The sequence below is a fragment of the Corvus hawaiiensis genome, chromosome 31 (assembly GCF_020740725.1).
Source record: "Corvus hawaiiensis isolate bCorHaw1 chromosome 31, bCorHaw1.pri.cur, whole genome shotgun sequence".
Lineage (NCBI taxonomy): Eukaryota > Metazoa > Chordata > Aves > Passeriformes > Corvidae > Corvus > Corvus hawaiiensis.
The window spans coordinates 1,067,378-1,085,004 of NC_063243.1; positions in this window are offsets into that span (position 1 = coordinate 1,067,378).

The window sequence follows — 17,627 nt, forward strand, 5'->3', positions numbered from 1 at the left end:
CCCTTTGCCCAGGGCAGCTCCCAGCCAAAGACCCTCCCCTGATGGTTTTTTTTCCCCAATCCAGGAGCTAAAGCAGCCCTGGATGAAGTTATGGAGGCTGGCAGTGAAATGTCACTGTAAGATCTTGCTCCACTTGGGTTTCAGCCCCTTCAGAGCTTTGCCTTGAAGGGCAGGAACATCTTTTCCTCACTGGGAACTGGAATTCCAGCTCATTGCAGTGTGTGCCATGGATCCCAGAGGGGCATTCCCGAGGCTCCCACGCTGCTGCTCCTGCCGTGCCTCCCAAGGGAGCTGTGCAGGGCCAGGGGACAAGGTCCAGCAGCTGGGAGGGCTCTCAGAGCAGACAGCAAAGGCTGCTTTGCTGCACATTTTCCAGCTGGAAGCAGAGGGAAGAAGGGAAGGGAGTCCCTGACAGAATCCTGGCATGCTTGTGGCGGGAAGGGACCCTGCCCATGGGTTAGGATGCCAAGAGGGAGAGACGCCTGTGCCCCAGGGAAGGTGCAAGTGAGACCATATGAGGACAACAAACGGATTTTATTGCATTTTATTGTAACAACAAATGGGAGGGATGGGATTCTAGAGGATGTGTGGATGTGTATTTTAATTTGATATTCTTCTTATTATTACTATTTCCTATTTATTCTTCTTCATCTAAGTCTTCTTTGCCTTCTTCTTTTTAATTACTTCTACTACTCCTGCTTCTTCTTCTTTGTCTTACTCTTATTCTTCGTATTCCTATTTTAATTTTTCTTCTTATTTACTACTACTGTTTTTTCTTCTTTATCATATTCTTCTTATTCTAATTAATCTTATTCACTTGTTATGCTTATTCTTTTCTTTTTCATATTCTTATTGCTTACTACTATTTCTTCTTCCTCTTCTTCTTCTTATTCCTATGCTCTTATTATTCAACTTACTATTTTTATTAATATTCTATTCCTTTTTCTTCTTCCTCCTATTTACTACTGCTATTTCTTCATCATCACAATATTCCTATTCCTACTCCTATTCCTATTCTTTTTTCCTGTATGAGGAGGTTGTTTTAATTTCTGGGGGGTTTTTTTTAAACTATTACTATTTCTTAAAGTCAGCTTCCACTTGTTGAGTCAAAGTCCTGCAGTCATGTCCGTGGCCTTTGATGCCACCAGGGGAGGTTCAGATTCAAGATCTGAAGCAGTTTTTCCTTGGCAGAGGCATGAGGCACTGGAAGAAGCTGCCCAGGGCAGTGGTGGAGTCCTTGTCTCTGCAGCGTTCAGGAGCTGTGCAGATGTGGCCCTTGGGGACGTGGTTTCGGGGCGACGCTGGCGCTGCCCGGGTGCCAGTGGCACCGGGTGCCCGGCAGGGTCTCTGGGCACCTCGGTGACTCTCTGGGCTTCCCCGCCGAGCGCGCCGGCACCGAGCGCGCTCCACGGGCGCTGTTTGGGGCCGGCCACGCCGGTGACTTTGGGCGTCGGGGAGACGCCCCCGGCACGGCCCAAAGCAGCCGGGGCAGCTCAGGCTGCGGGGCCCGGCCAGGCCGAGGCCGCCCGTGCGGCTCCCGGGGGCCCGCGCAGGCCCCGGCCCGGCCGCCATCGGCAGCCCCGGGCCGGGCGGGCGCTACTCCCGCGTCCGCGGCGCCAGGCAGCGGCAGCGGAACAGCGCCCGCAGCGCCCGCAGCGCCCGCCTGAGGCGGCCGGGCCGCTTGCTGGGGGCAGCCGGCTGGGCAGCCGAGGGGCCGCGGGGGCTGTGCGGGGCAGGCCCCGGCTCCTGCCAGGCCAGCACAGGAGAAGCTGCGGGTCCCGTGGCGGCTCGGCCTCGCACGGGGGGAAGCGAGGCCCAGAGCGGCTCCCGTGCCGGGCGCTCGGCCCAGGCCTCCCGAGGGACGGGCGCCGGGAGCCCGTCTGCCGCAAGAGCTGCCAGGCTTCGGCGCCCGCCTTCTTCGCGCAGCTCGAGGACGCTGAGTCCGTCCCAGGCGGCGTCCTTCGGCAGCGAGGGCGGGACCCCGAAGCTGAAGATGCACGTGTATTGCCAGGTGCTCTGTGTGAGGTCTCTGTCGCTGCCATCTTCCTCTATGCAAACCTCTCGGTAGATGTACTCTTCCCACTCATTGAGCTCTGCGTGGCACGGCTCTGGCTCGATGCCGTTATCCCCGTCAGAGGGGTCTTGGGAGCTGCTGACCTCTCCTTGGGACAGCTCTGGCTTTGCCGCACCTTGGCACTCTTGGGACAGCTCAAGCTGGGTGTGGTATTGGCAGTCTTCATTGTCTCCAGCTGAGGTGCCCTCCTCGCTCCCTTTCTCTGCCAGGAGTGACCCCCTGTCTGCCTCCTGGCCCCTCACCCTTCCTTCGCCCTGCTGGGACAGCTTTGGGTCATTCCCCTCTTCTTCCCCTTGGGGCAGCTCCTGGACTTTCACTCTTTGTTCCCTCTGGTAGAGCTGTTGCTGTGCCCCATCTCCCCACTGCACACTCACACCCATCTTCCACGGGTTCAGCCCTTGGTGACTCCACACTCCGCACAGGGACACTTCCTGCACTGGCACTGCTGGTACCCACTGGGACAACTCACGGCCTGTTGCCTCTTCCCACAGGCGAATCTCTTGGGGCCGAGTGTCTCTCCCCTGGCAAGGCTCCTCATCCATGCCAGGTTTCCTCTCTGCCTCCTTGATGACAAAGGGCCCCTGCTCCTCTTCAGTGTCTGTCTGTGGCCTGACTGAGGCACTCTCTGCCCCCACCAAGTGCCAGCTGAGGGTCTGGTCTTGCAGCTCGCTGGGCACAGGGGTGGGTGGCTGGGAGGAGCTGGGGTTTGCCTTGTCCTCTTCCATCTCTGAGGTCCTGTAGCACAGAAGGATTGCGGGAGCTGCTTCCTTCTGCGACAGTGGCTCTCAGCGGACTGGGCACTCCAAGGTTCTGCGCCCCTTAGATACCCTCGGCCAGGGCGGGGCTCTCTGATGTCACAAGGGTCTCTGGGCACCCCCAGGTTCCGCATGGCCAAGGGCCCTGACACCACGCGCCTGTGTCACAAAGGGCCGTAGCCGGTGCCCCTTCAGCAGCCGAGCCTGCTGGAAGTAGCACTGAGCAGGCCCTGGACTTGGGCACTTGTAGCCCTTGGCCTCTGTGAGGCTTTGGCCACAGTCCCACTCAACAGCCCAATCTCCACACACTGGCTTTGGCGGGTGGGCTACTCAGGGCACGAGCCATTGGCCAGATGGCCGCAGCCAGGGACTTGGGGGCATTGGCTCCATGTGCAGCTGCAGGCCGGGGACGAGGGGTGTCCCTCAGGGCTCTGCCTTGGCCCTGGGGCTCTTTAGTGGCGTCCCCAATGACACAGGCAGGGGCTCGAGCTCCCCCTCAGCACGTTTGCAGGGGACGGGCAGCTGAGCGTGGCAGGGGCACCATGGCAGGATTTGGCTGTGCACAGGGACCTGGGCAAGCTTGAGAAGTGGCACAACAAGAACCTTACGAGGCCTCACAAGGCCAAGTGCCAGGTGCTGCACCTGGCCCGGGGTGATCCCCGACTCCTGGATTCATCCAGGCTGGAAGAGACCTTCCTATCCCTCAGTTTGGGGCTGCCTCCCTGGCCGCTCCCAGCACCTCCAGAAGCAGCACTGGCTGGGCCTTGGGGTTTCTGGTGCCCTTGCCCACTTCCAGCAGAGCTGGTGTAGTGGGTTGATCCTGAGTTGATGGACAGTCTTTTAGACTAATGATGCTTCTCACAGTTTACACATTTAAACCACTCGGAAACGCAGGAATTCCTTTCGTTCCAGCTCTCCTGCCGGAAGGTGGGGGGGCCTTGGAGCCTCCGGGCCCCGCCGGGCCAGGGCCCCTGCACCCCCTCCTTTCCCAACGCCGCGGCACAGAGCCTGTGTCACTGCTGGGGGGAACTGTCCCAGAGCCGCAGGCAGCTAAAGCCAGCCATGGACTGCTCACAGCTAAACCCATCCGGCGCGGCTCCCTGGGACCGGCGGGTCCCTCTCCTCTCCACGCGGAGCCGGCGGAGCCAGCGGGAGCCGGCGGAGCCTCCTGTCTGCAGCCAGCACACTCCGCGCTGAACTGAAGAGGACACCACGCAGCCAGCAGCACAAAGGGAGCGAGGCTTTCTCCACCGTAGAGCCCGAACAAGAACACTCTTCAACGTGGCGGCTTCGGAGTCAGAGAGAAGAGAAAGCGAGTCCTGTGGGACGGGGCTGGAAATGGAGATGGGAGAAAAGAGGGCGGTGCCGCGATTCTCGCGCGTAGCTGAAAAACCTTCCTGCAGGCCGTGGTAAGAAACTGTAATATCACAAACTGTTTGTCTCTTGGATCCATTTGGAGTACATGGCGGGATGAAAAGTTCACCCGTGGCCCAGGAAAATTATGAAAAGTGCCTATGCCAGGCTATATAGAAGTATTGAGAGGCTTTTAGAGACTTCCTTTCACAAAAAAAACCCCAAAACCCTTTGTGTTCAGGCCAAAGTAATTAATCCTTAAAAAGATTAATAACCCCATGTGATGGCCCCTGTCTGGCAGTGTGAAGGAACTGTGAGATTTTTCAGGGCAGAGATTATTACAGCTGGTGATGGGGTCAGTGGCTCTGACCCAGGAAGAGGTGCCCGGTCCGGGGAGATGGTCCCGAAAGGAATCGCCTTCCCGAGGCTCGATGTCTTACCTCAGCTGCTGGCAGGAGGGCCTGTGCAGAGACTGTCAGCTCTTTAGTGATTATCAGCTCGTGATTTCAGCTCAGCTCTGCAGGGCAGCCTCCAGGCCAAGCCAGACCAGAGAGAGAGACAAGACACTCGTGTGGCTGGTTCCGCACAGAGTAGCTTTATTGCTGGTCCGTACTCCAGCGAAGGGGAAAGCCAGGGACGGCAGCAGCTCTCTCTCCTCGCAGGGGCAGAGGGCTGGCTTTATAGGGATACAGGGGATCGGTAAAGGCCAATGGGTTACAAAGGATCTGGGATAGGTAAAGGCCAATGGGTTACAAAGGATCTGCATAGGGTCTCCTAAAGGACTGTGGGTCTGTCTTTTCTCGCCGTGACCAAAGAAGTGGTTGCCTTTCCAGCGAGTCCTGCTGGGCGATTACAAAATCTCTTCTCTCAGCAGAGATCCCTCCAAGGCAGGGGCTGGGCACGCCCAAGAGATGTTTTACACCACAGCAGATTGTTTCTTTCTGGGTGGGTCTGCTGTTGGTGGCACTTTGGGAACCACGTGATGCAGAAGAAAACCCTTTTTTCCTTAAGCATAACAAAGAGACTTTTCAAGAACTGCAGCACTGACTAAAATCCCATGTTCTGCTTCCTTTGTGCGAGTTGGGTAAAAGGAGGGAAGTGCTGGAAGAGAGGGGAGGTTTGCTTGAATTTCTTGTTATTTCCTTTTACTTTTAATTCTGTTGGTAATAAACTTTTTCTTTGTACAGCAACTGTTTAAGTTTGAACCTGTTTTGCCTCGCAGCTCTCTAGTTTTCCTCAATATTTTCTTGTTTTCCCTTTATGAAAAATAACAGATTTCGTGTGCTTGACGCTCAGCTGTGTCAAACCACGACAGGCAGAGCCCTGGTCCCCCCATCTGAGTGATCCATGTTTGGATCCAGTGTCCTGGGTTTGCATGGCCAGGCTTTGGAAATAGGGGGCCTCCAGGGGTGGCTTCCGTCAGCAGCTTCCAGAAGCTTCCCCCGTGTCCGGCTCCTGTTCCAACCTGCCCCTGAAGGCGAGGGTAACCCAGGGTCTGGTTCATGGCTCCCCTGGGGCAGATTAGAGTGAAACAACACTGAAAGATCTGTGTTTATAAATATATCTCTGTAGGGTTTATTTCAGAACAGTTTGGTTGCTGTGTGAAGGGGGTTTGGAGCCCTTTTGGTTACCATCTCCAGTAATTTTAAAAGCATAAAAGTAACACTTAGGAAATGTATAAGGGCAAAGAAAGTATGAGAGTAGAAGGATACAGAGTCAGCAGCCCTGGATCAGCAACAAAACTTTTGGTTTGGGTTGTTCCAATGTCCCTGTCCTTGGTGTAAGTGATGGTCCCAGGCTGGATCCCGTGGGGGCTGGGGAAGCCCCGGAAACTCCAAGTTCCGTGGGTTAATACAGGTTCAGGTTTGGGTGAACACCCAGGCACCTCCCCCGGGGGAGTTTTGCAGTGTCCGATGTCACACTGTGGATGCCGGGGCACTTTGGGGGCTCTGATGGTTTATGGCCCCTTCTAAGACATGGCCCTGCCCCTCCCGGCAGCGCAGCTGAGCCAGGCATGGCCCATGCGAGGGGATGGAAACCTCCAGCCCTCTGTGTGCATGTCCCGGGCCTGCCCCGGGCGGGTTCCCAGAGCTGGGCCAGCTGTGTAAGGGAGGGCGCTGCCCTGCTCCAAAGCCCTGTCCCACCTGGCCGGATCTGCTTCCCATCGGCCTCTGCCCTTCCCTGGCTCCAGGCCCGGCTCGTCCCCTCCGGGCTGGGTGTTCCCCCCTGTGCCCCCGGGCGCTCCCTGTGCCCACGGCCAGCAAAGGCCCCGCTGCTGTTGCCGGTGGCCAATGGTTTGAGCCATTAACCCGGAACATTTCAGTCCCTCACAGCTCTGCACCCCAAAAGCCAAGAGGGATCAAAGGCGCCTCAAAGCGACTCCATCCCACTGCAAACGGCTCAATTCCACCTCAGAACAACTCCATCCCACCTCCAAATTTTGGGGTATCCTCTGTGCCCAAACTGCTCCCAGTTGTAGATGTTCCTGTCCATGAACTTCACCCAGTTGTTGTCATCAAGGAAGTGCCAGTGGGCTTTTCCCCAGGAATGGAACACACCTGTGTGGGAGACAGGTCAGGGGGTGCCCCCCTCCAGCAGCCCCCAGCACCCCACAGCAGGTTGGGAGCTCAAGGGACCCCCCTGGACACCCCTTTCCCACCCCTCTCTGCCCCACGGCCGCCTCAGCACCAGCTGCTGGGTGGGGAGGAACCCCCCATGAGACCCCCAGGGAGGGACAGGGGTTTGGGGACCCCCCCGTGAGGTTCTGCCCCCCCGAGAGTCCCAGGGAACAGCTCAAGAGATCAAATGATGGGTGTAGGTGCTTTGGTGGGTCGGACGGTCGGGACGGACGGAGACGAGAGATCTCTGAAGTCAGATCTTGGAACATGCGGTTTATTGCAAAGGGCGTGGGTACAGGGGCACTGCTTAGAGCTGCCAGACAGCTCTGAGCAGGCCCAAGAGAGCAAGAGAGTGAGCGGGTAAGTAAAGAGAGAGAGAGAGCGAGAGGAATGAGAGTGAAGAAGAAGAAGTGAGTAGAGTAAGAGAGTGTGAGTAAGAGTGTCTGAAGTCCTGGTTACAATACAATAAATCATCTTCTGTACTGAATATTCTAATTGTCACTAACCAATCTAATACAAGATAAAAATCCTATAGCATTTACATACAGCCTACAAGAGTTCTTATATTACCATAGAGTGTTACATCTTAACTTCTAAAAACTACTCTTTGGACCCCTTCTGCTGAGCTAGTAGGGTCTGCTCTGACCCTTGGACCTGTTTGCAAGCAGAGGGTATTGTTCAATCAAGAGGGGATTACCTTCAGTCGGCCATACCATTGTTTTCCAGTTGTTCAGTAACTAAGACTTGGTATCTCAAAAAGTGGCTTTCATTTCGATGTCGCTTATAGTTTTCATATTCCCAAAATCTTTTGTCAGGCAACCATATTTATAAGGCTTTCCTGTTTCATCTTCCCTAACAATGGGGAAACAAAGGGACTCTCATGGGAAGCCCTTTCCCGCTGTCCCCCCGGCCCTTATCCCCCTCTCAGACACCTTTCCCATCGTCCCCGCACCCCTCCCCACTCACTCAAGAGCTCCTCACGTGCAGCCGGGGGCTCCCAGCAGCCAGAGCGGGGTGACACGGGGGGGACACACGGGGGTCGCCATTCCTGATCCATCCCAGGGCCGGTTTTGCCCCTCCAGTCTCGGCTCCCCCGCGGGGTTCCCCAGAGTCCCTCCCACTGCCCCCCAATAAACGGCACTGGGGTGAACTGGGAAGCCTTACTGGGAGTACTGGGAGCAGCCGGCTGGGGGCAGAGTGACAGCGGGGCTGGGGGGGACACACGACCCCCCCAAAATCAGCGCGGGGATGGACCGGGGGGTCCCGGCCGGGCCCGAGGCCACGGGGAGGGGCTGCGGCCGCCGGCGGCTCAGGAGCTCTGTGGGCAGAGCAAAGGGGGTGACACCGGGCTGGGGGCCCGGGGGGGCACACACGCTCTGGGGGAGGGGGGATACGATCCCCGGGACCCCCCGTCACCTCCTCGAGCAAGTGAAAGCCGAGCCCCAGCGCCAGGAAGATGAAGCCCAACACGAAGTCCCCGATCCCCGTCAGAATCTTGCTGCGGGCAGTGTCCGCTGGCATCTGTCGGGGGTCCACAGAGGTCAGGACCTCTCAAAAAACCCCCCAGAGAGCCATCAGGACCCCCTAAACCCCTCTTTTTTTCGTCCCCAATGTGTCCAGAACGCCATTAAACCTTCCAGCACATGCCAAACCCACTCATCTCCTCCAGGACTCCACAAGCCCCATCCCAGTGTCTCCCTGCCTTCCGAGGATCCCCCAAACCCTCTCCCAGCCCCTTTGCCGAGCCTAAAAAGAAGGGTGGCTCTTGATGGAATGCCCAACACCGAAAAACAGGACAAGAGATCGGCCTAGAAGCATAGACAGCTTTGGGTTGGGGTGTTCTGAGAGAAGTGAGCTGCCCTCGTGAGAGGGGAGTGGATTGAGGGCACTGGGGAGGCACTGGGAGGGCACTGGGAGCGACTGGGAATGGAGCGCGCGGCACTGGGAGGCCGAGTCCAGCACGGGGCAGTCGGCGCTGCGGGTCTGCCTGGCAACTGATGAGTCATCAGAGAGACGCGCTCTGATTGGCTGAGGGGCGTCAGCGCCACGCAGGGCTGGGATGGACACGCGCGGGGGCACTGGGAGACACTGGGAAGGACTGGGAGGGACTGGGAGAGCTCAGGGGAACCTGGAAGGACAAGAGGCCCCGGGGATGGGCTCCAGGGGGGCTGAGGGGCTCCAGGCTCATCCCCAGGGCAGGGCCCGAGGGGACTCGCTCTGCCCGACGTTCTGCACCTCTGCGCTCCGCCAGCAACGGGGCAACGATCTCGCGGTTGTGCCGGCAGAGCCTGTCCGCCAGAGCCCCTTTGTACCCCACTCTTGCTGCATGGCTGTTCCAGCACTGCGCCTGTTTCTCCCCACACGGGGTGTCCCCCACCAACAGCCCCACATCGCTGGCGAGTGCAGTTGCTGCTCCCGGTGTCAGATGCTCCTCTGCACCAACCTCACCCGCTCGCTGCCCTTCATGAAGTGACACTCGGACTTCATCATCCCCTGGAACACCCCTGTGTGTGCGGGACACAGCTCAGGGGGTGCCCCCCTGCAGCCCCCAGCACGCCCAGAGCTCCGGGAGCCACCCCGGATCCCCGCTCCGCACCCCCTGTGCCCCACGGCCGCCATGGGACCCTCCTGCCCGTGCTCCCACTTCCTCTTTTCCACCCTTCTCCCTATTTCACATCCCCTCCCCCGCCATTTCCAGCCGCTCCCCAGAGGAGTTTTGGAGTCCCATTCCCCCCTTTTCACCCTTTCCACCCTTTTCCCCCACAATCCCCCAATCCCCAGCCCACTCCCGCTCACTTTTAGGGTCCCATCCTCCACTTTTCCCCACCTTCCCACCCCCTCCCCACCCCCGTTTCTCCCCCACTCTTCAGCCCCCTCCTGCTCTTCCTCTGAGGGTCCCCTCCACCTCTCACTCATTTTAGGGGTCCCATCACCCCTTCTTCCCCTTCTCCCACCCTTTCCCATCATGTCACGCCCCCCCCCGCTCACCTGAGAGCTTCGTGCCCGCAGCTGGGGGGCTCCCAGCACCACCAGTGCCACCAGTACGGCCCCAGCTGCCACCACTCGCCCCGTGGCCAGAGCTGGCCATGATTTTGATTGGCTGAGGGCCCTGCAGTGGGGATTTTTGGAGGGGGAGCCTCGAGGTGCTGGGCAGGTGGGAGCTCAGCTGTGCCCAGAAATGTGTCCCCAGGGACGCGGGATCTCAGGGGTGCCCATGGCCTGGGGTGACGCTGGCCCGGTGCCAGGCACCCACCAAAGCCACTCTGTCCCTGCCCCCCGCAGCCGCACAGGGGAGAGAAAATGGAACAGAGGCTTCCCGGGTGGGGAAAAGGACTGGGAGAGATCCCTCAGCAAACACTGGCACGGGCACATCAGGCTCTAATTAGAGATATTAATTAAATTGATGACACCGAAAAAGTAAGAGCAGGAGAATGAGAAGGAAAAGAAGACCCTTAAAAACACCCTCCCCCCACCCCTCCCTCCTTCCCAGGGGCTGTGGGGGCATCTCTGCATCCGGCACCTCCATCTTTGGAGCTGCCAGGGATTGGCTCTGCCAGACATGGAGGAAGCTTCCAGATCCTTCTCTCAGAAGTCACCTCTGATCGAACAGCGCTACCAAATAGAGCCCCAAATAGAGCCCCAAAACTGGGGACCCAGGTATCCAGGAGCTCAGCTGCACCCCAAAATGGGGATGGAGATGTCCAGGGGCTCAGCTTTGCCCAAAAACGAGGCCCCAGCTGAGGGTGTTCCCTGCTTGGCTGAGCGCTGCCTGAGGGCTGGGGCTGCAGCAAGGGGGGACGCCCTCCTCCAGAGGGGATGTCCCGAAAACGGGGGACCCCCACAAGCCCCTCACAACCCCTGGGGCTGGGCTGGCCCTGCCTGGATGCCGGCAGACACCAAAACCGCTCTGTCCCTGCCCTCTGCTACTGCACAGGGACAGGAAATACAAGGAAAAGCCCAGGAGCTGAGAGAAGGACCGGGAGAGATCCCGCCCCAAGCACCGGCACAACAGAGCCAGCCTGGGCACAGGGAGGGAATTTATTCCCAAGCAAATCCCAGCAGCACAAGGAGAAGGCAAAGAAATCTCTCCAACACCTTCCCCCCACCCAGAGGGGATCACCCGGAACGGGGGTCACCAGGGCTCTGCCCAACGGGGGTCACTGGGGATCATCCAACGCCGATCCTCCCACGGGGGATGGAGCTGGAGCAGCGCACGAAGCTCTTCCCGCACTCGGGGCACTCGCAGGGCTTCCCTTAGCGGTGCTTCCGTTGGTGTTGGGTCAAGGTAGAGCTGCTGGAGAAGCTCTTCCCACACTGGGGACACTCGTAGGGCCTCTCCCCAGTGTGGATGCGCTGGTGCCTGATGAGGATGGAGTTGTATTTGAAGCCCTTCCCACAGTTGGGGCAGCGGAAGGGCCTCTCATCCGTGTGAATGCGCTGATGTTTGAGGAGGTGGGAGCTCCTCTGAAACCTCTTCCCACACTCAGGACACTCGTAGGGCCTCTCCCCGGTGTGGATGCGCTGGTGCTTGATGAGGGTGGAGTTGTATTTGAAACCCTTCCCGCAGTCGGGGCAGCGGAAGGGCCTCTCATCCGTGTGAATGCGCTGATGTCTGAGGAGATCGGAGCTGCTTGGAAATCTCTTCCCACACTCAGAGCACTCGTAGGGCCTCTCCCCAGTGTGGGTGCGCTGGTGTACCCTCAGTTCAGAGCTTCGGCTGAAGCTCTTCCAACAATCCAAGCACTCATAGGGCCGTTCCCTGGTGTGGACCACCTGGTGCTGGATCAGGTTGGAGCTCTGCCTGAAGCTCTTCCCACATTTCCCACACTCGTAGGGCCTCTCCCCAGTGTGGATCCTCTGGTGCCGGATCAGGCTGGAGCTCCACCTGAAGCCCATCCCACATTCCAAGCACTTGTGGGGCTTCTCCCCACCCTGAGCCTTCTCCCCCAGCTCCGAGCTCCCCCTGGATCTCCGGCCGCCTTCCCGGCACAGGGGGGCTCTTTCCTCCTTGGATCTCTCTGGGCTGTGTTTGCAGCCCCTCCTCGTGCGGCATCTCCGGGGCTTTTCCTCCTCCTCCATCCGTCCACACCTTGGGAATGACAAATCCTGGTTTGGGGGAGAAACAAGGGGTGAGCGCTTTGGGCTGGGGGTTCCTCCTGCCTGAGGCCATCACCGGGCATCTTGTGTCTGTTAAAACCTCAAATACACAGAGACTCAGCCCAAAAGTCCCTCAGACATCAAGACACAGACCCAAAAACTTCCAAAACATCAAGTTTCAGACAAAACACCCTCCAAAATATAAACATTCAGCCCCTACAAAAAAACCCAAAGTACCAACATGGAGCCCAAGAAACCTCAGAAACACCAAGATTCACCCACGGGAAAATCGTGGATCCCCCTCCCTGATCACCTGCTGCATGGGGGGGGGCAACGCTCCTGGGGCTGGGGGGAGGCTGCAGATACAGCGAGTGCTGGAACCTTGCGGTGCCTCCTCTTCCTGCTCCTCCTCCTCCTCCTCCTGTATCCCTACTCTTCCTCACACTCCTCTTCCTCACACTACTCCTTCTCCTGCTGAATCCCACCTGCTGCTCCCACGTCCATCCTTTCACCATTCTGGTCTCCAGCCCTGCTCCTCCAGCCTTTCTCCTCCTCCCCCCAGGCCCAGCACCCACCCCTGGCTCGCTCTGCCCCCCAGAGCTCTCGCATCCCACAGCACCAGCAGGGATGCAGCTGCGGCAGCTCGGGCTGCGGCAGCGCTGGGCTCTCGGCCGCTCCTGGCCGCACTCGGCCCCCGCCGCAGCCACTTCTGCCAGCACAGCACGGGCCGGCCCGGCCTTGGCGCTCCCCCCCTCCCACCTCCCCAAATTCCCCTCGCGGGGGGCGCCAAGGCCGGGCCACACGGGGGCTCCAGCTGGGGAGCGCCGGGCGCTGCGGCTCTGCCTGGCAACTGCTGACTCACCAGCGCCGCGCCTTCTGATTGGCTGAGCGCTGCCTGAGGGCCGCGCCTGCACCAAGGGGGGACACCCTGCTCCAGGGGGGATGGCCCGAAAACCGGGCACCCCCAGCCAAGGAACAACAGCAACGCCTCCCTACAAACACATGCTCTCAATCTGCTCGGACACAGCCACACCGACTTGGACACAAGCAAGTGACACCACAAACCATCAGCTCCACAAAATGGCACTGATTGACACACACTGCTGCTCAGCCAAGCTCCTGCTCAATTCCTCAACTTCCAGAACAACAACAAAGCCGGAACACAACCATGGACATCGTGTCCTATACAAAAGGGGACAATGTGGAGGCAGTTTGCACATTCTCCCAGAGCTAATTAAGGACATGGACACCCAGCATGGGTAAAAAGGGAAGTCGAGAAGGGGTCTCAGCAACAGGGGATGGATGGTGTTGGTGTGCTGGGAAAGGATTGGTTGAAGGGAGTGTGCAGGAATATGGTTAAGGCAAACAGCAGCAGGAGGAATCTATGTGGGAAGAAAGGAAAAGGAAGATGGAAAAGAGGAGGAAGAGAAGAAAGTGAGGACTGGGATGCTTTTCAGCACCATCTTATCCTCAAAATTTGCCAGCTGATCCAGATCTCTTCTCTTCCCGCGTTCCAGGACTGGGAAATAAAGAAGTTCAGGATTTCAGGGTGTTTCTCTGTGGTGGGGAGCAGCAGGACAGGGCAGCACGGGCTGGGGGCCTGTGGGGAGCTGCGGGGCCGGGCCGGGGCTGTGGGGCAGCCGGGGCTCAGCGCCGGGCACTGCCTGACCCCAACACCCCCCGGGCAGGGCCGGCACTGGCCCCCGGCCCCCAGGAGGCTGCGGGATGTGGAAGGATCAGGATTTTCTTTCATCGATCTTGTTTGGGTCACTGGAGAAACGAATGATTGTGCAGAAAGCTCAGCAGCTGTCAGAGGATGAGCACCCACAGGCACTGAGGGGGCTGCAGGAGAGGCACAAGAAGCCCCTGCAGCACTTGGCCAGAAAGGCTCAGCAGGGGAATGCAAGAAGGGATGAGCAGAAGGCCAAGGTGAAGGCAAAGGCCATGGCAGAGTTTCTACAGCCCCCCAGGGATGAACCGCAGGGCCCAAGGGGGCCCCAGCACCCAGGGGACGGCGGCGGCCACAAGCACCTGGCACAGGCATTGCCCTCCTCGGCACGGCAGAGCCCACCCAAACAGCCCCTGCCAAGGAATCAGGGCTCCAGCTGCAGGCCACAAGGACACTGCAAGCACAGACAGCAGCACCCTCAGCACCAGCAAGTCCACCCCTGATGGACATGGATTGTCAGGGCTCTCAGAGCTCCCAGCACACCAGGGACCCACCGCACCAGAGCCCTTGAGAACATTCAGGGCGCCTCTGCATCGAGACGAGGCCGCTCCTGATGGACACAGGGGCCTCTCGATCCACTCCAAATCTGAGACCTAAGGGGGGAAATTGTCAAGAAGTTCTTTCATTATTCAGGCAATAAGTGGGAAAGAGGAGCAGGGGTGTTTTATTCAACCACTATCAGTAGATGTGGGGGATGGGTTTGAAATGCATCAATTTCTGTTTGTTCCTAATTGTGATTGTAATTTACTGGGAAGGGATTTGATGGCTGAAGTGGGAATGCAAATTCATATTGTAAAAGGAGATACACAGGCTAATGCTGCTGTACCTTGGTGTCAAATGTCTGCCAAGGCCTCTGCTGAAGGGAACCCAGAAGTGTGGGCAGCCCCAGGGAAATAGGCAAAATTAGATATGGAGCCTCTCCAAATTCCTCTGAAGCATCCAGGACAAGTGGTGTCTGAAAGCAATACCCTGTTCCAAGGGAGGCAAGGAAGGGGTTACAGCCTCTTACTGAGGCCCTGCTAAAGGCAGCGCTTCTGGAGCCAGGCATCTCTCCCTACAACACTCCTCTCCTGCCAGCCAAGAAACCCCATCATGGACACCAGAAGGAAAGCACAATTTTCAAGGCTTCAAAAGCAGATTAACTGAGCCTCCTGCCCTGGCCCTCCCAGAAAATAGACTCAGACAGAGGAACTCGTTTTACAGGAAAGATCCTTCAGGCCGTTCTGGCTGCTTTAGGAACACAGTGGCACCTCCAAACACCCTGGCAACCCCAGAGCTCAGGTCGGGTAGAAAGAATGAATGGGGAAATAAAGAAACACCTTCTGAAGCTGCTGAGAGAAACCAAGATGCCACGGGTACGGCTGCTGCCATTGGCTTTGGCACGAAGAAGAGCCAGACCCAGGGCAGATATTCAATTATCTCCCCTGGAATTGATGTTTCCAATTCCTCACCCCGGTAATTCCCGACCTAGTTGGGGGTGGAGATCAGGGATGTCTGTTTCAAGCAGTCTGTGGCCACAATCCTGTCTCTTGTGAAATCTCTTCCACAGGAAGCTCGGCTGGCACAGACCCTGCCTTGGCACTTTGCTGCCCACAACATCCAACCAGGACATCGGGTCCTGCCTGAGGAGCGCAAAGAAGCACCACTGGTGGCCAAGGGCGTGGCCCATTCCAAGTGTCCCCGAGCACAGAAACAGCCGCCAGCACAGCTGAACACGGGGGGACCCCTCACCCTCGCCTCAAGCTCTCTGAAGCCCCGCGGATTTGCACTCCCCGGCTGCAGGAGGACCATGCGAGGCCGCCACTGACCCTGCACAGAAGGGGCCGCAGCAGCAGCCAGGGCTCCACAGCGGGGGAAGCCCCGGGGGCTGCCCACAGATCCTCTGCTGAAATAGTCTGGCTGGGCACCTCCTCTGGCATCTCCAGGCACTGGGGGCCAATCCTCGCTGGCACCGGGCGACCTTCAGAGCTTTCTGTGCCTGCACTCGCCACAGCTGCTGCGCGAGACAGCGCGAGAATTCCACTCTGGCTCTCAGTTACACTCACACTCTGGGCTGGGCGGGATTCGATTGATGGAAAATATACCAAGTTCAGAATTGCTTTAAAATTTTCTCTACTCAGGCTTGGTTTGCCTCTGCCTTGGCGAAAGGAATTTAAAGTGTTTCTTAAGGGATGTTACACCACTCAACAGAGATGAGCTTAACATCTCAACAGACTGGGAAGAGCCCAAAAGATACCCAAAAGATAACGACCATCAACAAAACATCAACGCCCATCAGCAAACATCAAGGAACAGCTACCCCAGACACTGCCCCCGGCACAGCTGGAGACCCCTGCTCTGGAAAAGGCTGAGAAGGAAATCAAGGACTGTGCACCTAATTAACATCAGAGGCCAAGCAATCCGGGGCCAATAGGAAACCAAATACTAAGAACTACCCAACTTGGAACCAATGAACATTAAACCTACGGATTTCTATGGGTTTAGACTGCATAAAGTTGAGGAAAAATTGAGTAAAACTCGTGTGCCATGGAATGATTTTCTCTGCACACCCGGGCTATGTGTGCATGAAATGATTTCTCTCGCACATCCTGGCCAGAATAAAGTAATGCCTTGATCCTCTAACACTAAAAAGGTCGTTGGAGAGTTTTTGTTCTTCCCACAGTTTCAGTGACAAGATTACACCATTAGAATGGTTTTTCTTAATAATTCTACTTTGATATTGTGAGTTGGGTCTGGGCCAAAGGTGTGAGAGTCAATTTTTAGTCCGAGGAGAAGAACCAAAAATCTTTATTGCTTTGGAGCATTTTGTGTACGTGTGTGCGTGGCTGTTAGTGATGGCAGAATTTTGGAATGGGTTTGTCAATGTTCACCTGTAGGCTACATTTTGCAAAACTGGAAGAGCTTTAAAACTGACCCTTTAACTCATAAACAGTCAAAAAATATTTAAAAAAAAAAAGGGGGTGCAAAAAGCCGCCTTTGGGGGGCCTCTTGTGAGTCACCTGATGGCTGCCCTGCAAGAGAAGCTTCCTTCCAGGCAGCCAGCAGAGGAGCTTTAGAAATGCAAATTAACTCTGCTGGGGGAAGTGTGCACAATGTCCCAGGCTCTCCTTGCCTGCCACAGGAATTGGGCTGATTCCCTCTGCCCCTCACCCCAAGCTCTGCCTCCTTGCACTGACGGAATTTGCATCGCTAAAGGCAGAGCCCACACTGAGCATCTCTGACTCTGCAACAGAAATCCCTGAAGCTGCAAAGGAAAACAGCAAACGGAGAATGTTGGGAGAACTTCACTCAAAAAAGCAGGGGGGAATCATCCCTCTCCCCACTCCAACATCTGCTGGCACTCTCTGTGTTATACAGGGTGGGTTTGACCACTGGGCTGCTTTTGCTGACACAAGTTCAGCGAAATCACTTGGGAAGCCAAGGATGTGATGATTAATCACAGAAAAGCAGTCAATTGATGCTTCCCTGGCCTTTCTGGGAGCGCCCAAAAATGGGGAAAAGATGAACGGCCACCAGAACAAATCCTACAACACCATGGAGCAGCCCCTGGGAACCCAAACAAATTCATACCAGGTGCCAGAGAACCCACTGATCATTTCAATGCATCATTAGATTACAAGCTGTCCTCCAAATCATAACCAAGCACACAGCTCCAGCTCCTGACCTTCTCACCCACCAATCCACTCCCATGAGCAACGCCACATTTCACCCTGGGATGCCATCAGATTCTCTTCCAGCAGAAGGACCAGGAGGTTGTGGAAAATTAAATGACTCAAAGTGCTCTTGGCAAAGAGATGGCCAAGAAAAAGTGGGGAAACAGAGAACAAAGGAAATAAAACTTCACAGAGCCATGAATATCGGATGTTATACAAAGTGGGGGTGCACATTAAGGGGCACATGCAGCAGGCGGATCGGGAAGTCTGTACCTTCCAAGGACCTCAGCCACTGCGGAAAGGGACACGGAGATGCGGCCGGGCAAATCGGCATAAAAAGGAGGCTGC